Genomic DNA, 6,605 nt, shown 5'->3' on the forward strand with positions numbered 1-6,605 from the left:
CCTCCCGGTTTCGAAGATCCTAGATATCCTAATCATGTTTATAGGTTGGTCAAGGCGCTTTATGGACTCAAGCAAGCCCCACGAGCTTGGTATGAATGCCTACGTGACTTCCTCATCAACCAAGGATTCAAGATCGGGAGGGTGGACACCACATTGTTCACAAAAATCATCGACAATGAGCTCTTCTTGTGTCAAATTTATGTTGATGATATAATATTTGGTTCAACTAACAAAGAGTTTTACAAGGAATTTGGTGACATGATGTCTAAGGAGTTCGAGATGTCGATGATTGGCGAGCTAAATTACTTTCTTGGATTCCAAATCAAGCAATTGAAGGAAGGAACATTCATCCATCAAAAGAAGTACACGAGGGATATCCTCAATAAGTTTAAGATGGAAGAGTGCAAGCCAATCAAGACCCTCATGCCTACAAATGGACATCTCGACTTGGATGAAACGGGTAAATCGATTGACCAAAAAATCTATCGTTCTATGATTGGGTCACTCCTTTATCTTACCGCATCTAGGCCCGATATTATGTTTAGTGTATGCATGTGCGCTCGTTTTCAAGCTAATCCTAAGGAATCTCATCTTGGTGCGGTAAAAAGAATCCTTAGATACCTAAAGCATACACCTAGCATAGGCTTGTGGTACCCAAAAGGCGCTAGTTTCGTACTCCTTGGATACTCGGATTCGGACTTTGCCGGATGCCATGTGGATCGCAAGAGTACTTCGGATGGGTGCCACTTGCTAGGGCGATCCCTAGTCTCTTGGAGTTCTAAGAAGCAAAACTCAGTAGCCTTGTCCACAGCTGAAGCAGAATACATTGCTACCGGAGCATGTTGTGCTCAAATCCTCTATATGAAGCAAACCTTGTTAGACTTTGGTGTTCGTCTAGAGAAGGTTCCACTCCTTTGTGATAATGAGAGTGCCGTAAAAATTGCTAACAATCCCGTTCAACACTCCCGCACAAAGCACATTGATATCCGTCATCACTTTCTAAGAGACCATGTGGCAAACAATGATATCTCCCTTAGTATTGTTCGATCAGAAGATCAATTGGCGGATATCTTCACTAAACCTCTAGATAAAGCCACTTTTAGTAGATTGCAAAATGAACTAAATGTGATCGATGCTTCTAATGTCATGTGATACCTTGTCATATAGATGCATTCATAATAGGACCTTATCTAACCTTCTCAAGATAATGGTGAACATGGGTTTTGCTTGAGATGGTGGGTCACTAGTTCTTCTCAAGGTATGTTGTTGGGTTCATCATGAAGAAGCTTGAGAAGGAAAGTAATATGACAAGATAGATTAATTTTATGCTTCATATTCACATGTCATATAGTATGCACTCATGTTTACTTTCATGAATGAACCTTGTATTACATTAGCATTGGCGGTAGAGAGATCACAAAGGAGAATATCACTCTTTGAGATGGTTGTTCACTCTTGATGTGAGCATACAACTCTATAAGTGTGCTTAAATTGATATAAGTGCTTAATGCCAATTGAGTCATATCCTATCGAATTCAAAGTCTTAATCTTTAAGTTCGTAGGAAATATGGCTCAAACATTTCCATTTGAGTTCCATCTCTTACTCTTTGGATCTTGTTTGCCTATTTAAAAAAATTATATATATGGTAAAGCCTTTTGGCAAATATTTGCAAAGGAGTGTTTTAGAGGGTAAAGATTTCACTCAAACCGGTCCAAATATGTGTTTTGTTGAGTGATTTGTTTAAAAAATTTGGACTTGGTAAGAAATTTTAGTTCAGCGCAACATTCTATCACAAAATGATCTGGCGTCTGCTCAGAGTCATCACCGGATCATCTGGTCAGCTCAAGAAGAATGAAATCAAAAAGGTCTTGCACCGGAAGGTCAGGTGTTCAGATCACACCTCAGAGGAATATCCGGTGTACAGAAGACACTGTTTTGGGCAGATTAGAAGTGCTCTCTGGAAAAATTGCTTCGACGAAGTGTCCGGTGTTCAATCTATGATTCAGAGGACCATCCGGCGTATAGAAGTTGTTTTTTCAGCGATTTTGAAAGCTCTCTGGAAAATTTGTTCCGGCGCATATCCGGTGTTCGGTAGCCGAATCACCGGACCATCCGGCGCTCACAATCTAGAGCGAATATGTCTCGGGATTTTTGATCCGGTGTTTGTCCGGCGTTAAAAACCTATATCATCGGATCATCCGGCGTTCAAAAATTGAGCGGGCCCCGCCTATCATATATGCCCTTCATCGAGCTTCCTCTCTTCTCATCCCGTCACCACGCCGTCCCGCGTTCGCCGTCGTCTCCCTCGTCGCCACCCACACTCGCCGTAATCAAGCCAAGCAGCGCCGCCACAACGCCGGCGACCCACTTCTCCTCGCCGACGACCCTTCTTTTCGCGCCAGCGACCTTCTTTCTCCAGACACGCCACCGCCGCCGCTCTTCTCCCTCCGCGCCGACGAACTCCAACGCCGCCAATGACCACCCCGTCGAGACCACCTCCTCACCACCATCTTCTTCAAATCCTAAAGCGGGATGGGTCGTGAGCGAACTGACAAATGAACGGGCAAGATGGTCAAGAAGGCCAAAAGAACTCCATCTGCGAAAGAGTGGGAGCTAGCTATTGCAGCTGTAGATGCATATAACAGGCAGCAGCAGGGTCAGGGTATCCAGATTCGAGACTCTTCTACCCCTGTTCGGCGGTCCACTCGCTCTCGATCTACCAGAGGAGCGAGCTCGACACCTTCCGGCCAGTCAGACAACCGGAAGAGGGCTCGTCAGGAGCCAGAGCCTGAGGAGGAGGAGCAGCAGCAGTCGGCAGACCCACAGCCACAGGCCGAGAGGAGGTTGCGTGACTTGACATCTTATAAGTCACCAAAAGTTAAGAAGTTGCGATTCGTGCCTATTGCTGAGTGGTTCCCTGAGATGAGAGAAGAGGGAACAGATCCGAGATTCCACACCCTATTGCAGGAGAGCTTCTATGTCTCATATCAGAAGCTGAAGGTCAGCCTGAGTATCCACAAGACACTTAACTGGAGATATATGAGGATAGCTGTAGGGGGAGCAGATGTGAGCCGTCATTTTGACTCTATCCGAGGACTCACTGACCTGCTGACAGATGTAGATCACTACATGGAGGACTGGGTGAGAGTTTTCTATGCCACAGCTTGGATTGTAGAGGATCGTTCGTTTGTGCAGTTCATGTTTCAGGGAGACTCTCAGAGGCTATACAGGACAGACATTCTAGAGGCATTGAGGTTGCAGGAGTCTGACAGGAGCCTGCATGAGATTGTTTATCCTGGTGCCAGTGCTCCTCGCCGTGGTCTGACTGGAGGGATTTTTCCGACTGACAATCAGATACGACCACTGTTCAGGCCGCCATTCCCTCCAGGATCTCGGAGACTGCCAGACATGCTAATCCCAGAGGTGTGCGTTATTCATAACGCGTTGAGGCACAGTTTGCTACCGAGGATTGGGAATGCAGAGTCGATCACTAGCCTTCTGTAACACCCCAGACACCGCGAAAGCCTGGAATGTTACTACAAACTACTCTACTTGACTTGCCAAAATTATAAAATTTCGGCAGCACCTCCTCTAAAACAAGATAAAGCGAAAGCAACAACATAGATATAGGGTGCTTAAATAAAACCGCACACTAACACATAAGTATCCTAGCAAAACGAATGCATTAAGGCATTAAATTTTTGACCTCCAACAAAGCAAACTAAAACAAGTTTACCAACGCTAAGTAACACTAAGAGCTAAACAACTCCAACACTTGCATTATTATTACAACACCACTACTGTATTAATATGTGTAATTATAACATATAGAAGTGCTGCTACTCCCATCCCGTCCAAGCAAGCAAGCATCAAGCACCTGGAAAGGTTATTAAGAGGAGTGAGATATAAAATCTCAGCAAGCAAACTGCTTTAACAAGCTATTTAAACTACAAGTTCATTAGACATCAATTTAAAAGAGAGTAACAATAGCATAAAAACAAACCAAGTTAGACATCCAAGATTATCATAAACCTCATCTAAAAGATTAAGCCACATCCTCATATCTTCTGGAGAGGCATTCGCTTCTCAACATCCACTTCAGGAATAGGAAATAATTCAATTAAATACTGAAAAATGCAAATGCAATGCAAATGCATGTCCACTGCCTTTACACCCAACAAGGTGTAAAGCTGCACCGTACCCCTCCTCGGGTAACGTACGGTGCGTACCGGTACAAGTCGCGGCCAGCAAACGGCAACATATTACTTCATATGAGGTGCAATGCAAATGAATGCATATGAAACTGTAAATACCACATCACCTCATAGCCTTCATCAACCACATACACCACAATAATAACAATCTTCATGGATATGAGAGCATAAGGCAACATAACCACATATAAACAAGTAATCGTGCCTCACCTCATCAAAACATCAATTAATCAGTTCATATTAAATGGATCATGGTTCTGAACATATAATTTAGGTGGAGGTAGAATGAATAGCAAGTTAAAGCTAGAAGCAAAGCAACCTCTACGTTTACTTGCCTTTTTTCGATACAACCGACAACCTTCAAACACGATCAGGAGCACCACCACCTGATTATGAATCACACATCAGCAAAACATTCATACAAGCATGCACATACAATAGGAAACACGATCCTAACACCCCAAGCCGTCGCTCAAAAGAGAACCACAAAAACAGCATATACATCCTTCTACTGATAAAGCAGTAGGGCTTCACATTTTCATATCCTTTTTTCTGCAACTGATATCATAGCAAAAAAAACATACTTCTGGAAACTACACAACACTGGCTAAATCTTTCGTGGAGAAACCATATTTTTATCAGGTCAATATGAGCCTCTAATCTGCTGTTGCAAACAGCATTGAAAACTGTCCTGAAAAGTCTGACAGAAACTTTCACATTTTTCCCGTAATTAAAACACAAATCCAAAAATTCTAAAACGTTCACAGAAGCTATAAAACTCCATTGTCTACCACTTTCTAGTTATAGCTTTTTGTATTTGAAGTACCTAAGGTGGCCAAAACACACACTGAACATGACTGAACTTTCTGACGATGAAACAACAGCAGAAACGTTTAAGAGGCCATAACTGGAGTTCTACTCATCCTATGACAACGTTCTCTACGCCGTTGGAAAGACTATGAAAAACTCTACAACCTTTCTTCAGATCAAATCCTAAAAATATTCCAATATGATGGCAAAAAAACTGGTTTGATCTACTACTGTCCAGATTCCTGACAGAGAAAATCAGTCAAGTTGAAACGATGATATATCTCAAACTACAGATGCTATGAGGGTAAACTTGGTGCCAAAAGAAAGCTATTGAAGTCTCCTACAACTTTGTCCATGGTGGGAAAATTTATTTCGGAAGCTAACATGACCAAAAACGATGTTGAACAGGGACTGCACAAAACTGACGGTTTTCAGAACGGGGAGGAAACAGATTTCGACCAAACCTCAACCTAAGCCCCCTCTAAACTTGAGATCTAAACCACAAAAATCAACCCAAAAGGAGGGGATTAGGGTGGAGAATCCTCACCTAGGGCAACCACGAGAAACTTGACAATAGCTCAGGATTTTCCTCTTTCTTCTCCTCCTTCTCCTTCCCTTCTCCCTTTCTCCTCCTCCCTTGCTGCTGCACAGACCAGCAGCTCCACAATCCACAAGATGCAGATGAGAGGGGATGGGGTAGAGCTCAGCACAGGGAAAATAGGAGAGGAATTCCTACCTGGGTGAGAGGGGCACCGGCCCCCTTCTTCCTCCTCCTGATCTCCACCCCCTTCTTTCTTCTTTTCCCTTCTCTTTCTTCCTTCTACATGCAGTATAGAAAAAGGTAGTGTGGCTGCTGCTGTGGGGAGGGAGAGAGCAGGACTCTAGGGTTAAGAAGAAAAGGATGGTCTTTGTTTTTTTTTCTCTTTGAATCTCAAGCGTCCAATTCGCAGCTTCATGTTCTGAAGTCCGAAGATAACATGTGAGTAGTCAAACGGAATCGTTTCGACGAACCCTACGCATCCGTGGTCTCCGATCGTCCATCCGAGTGATGGGTCAAAAGGTCAACCTTTTGCATCTTCTTTAAAATGTTCGATCAACACTTATTTATATGATTTTTGGGGTATTACACCTTCAGCAGTGGCTGATTCTATCTATCTTCACTCACCAGCTGTTCGACATTGTTGACTTTATTCTATGTGAGATTGAGGACGTGATCGCCGATGGGATGACGATGGTCCGACAACAGCCGTATGCCCATATCATATCTTTCTTGCTTGCTCAGACCACCAGACCTCCAGAGTTCTTCGAGACTTATGAGTCATCTCGTTCTTTCAAGGTGTATGCTCCAGCTCCGCCTACAGACAGACGTCATGGCCAGCAAGCGATGGCTCATGCTCAGGAGCAGATCCCACCTGAGGACAGAGAGAGAGAGTAGCTGCTGAGGATGAGGCTCTTGCAAAGGTCGAGGCTGATCTACCACAGGCATTCTTGGATATAGCGTCTGACAGTGATTCTGACTCTTCGGATCACGAGTTTTTACCGCCTCTTCCTCGACGACATGATCACGAGGCAGGGGGGTC

General features: G+C 43.9%; 1 long non-coding RNA gene across 1 annotated transcript; it reads right to left on the minus strand.

Moving 5' to 3' along the window:
- Nucleotides 1-4,549: 4,549 nt before the first annotated feature.
- Nucleotides 4,550-5,876, minus strand: LOC133885568 (uncharacterized). The gene is made up of 3 exons (XR_009903239.1): nucleotides 5,762-5,876; nucleotides 5,573-5,684; nucleotides 4,550-4,601 (listed from the first exon to the last, which is right to left on the minus strand). It is a non-coding gene; the product is annotated as an uncharacterized LOC133885568 (long non-coding RNA).
- Nucleotides 5,877-6,605: the final 729 nt, after the last annotated feature.

The sequence above is a fragment of the Phragmites australis genome, chromosome 11 (assembly GCF_958298935.1).
Source record: "Phragmites australis chromosome 11, lpPhrAust1.1, whole genome shotgun sequence".
In the NCBI taxonomy this organism is placed as follows: Eukaryota; Viridiplantae; Streptophyta; class Magnoliopsida; order Poales; family Poaceae; genus Phragmites; species Phragmites australis.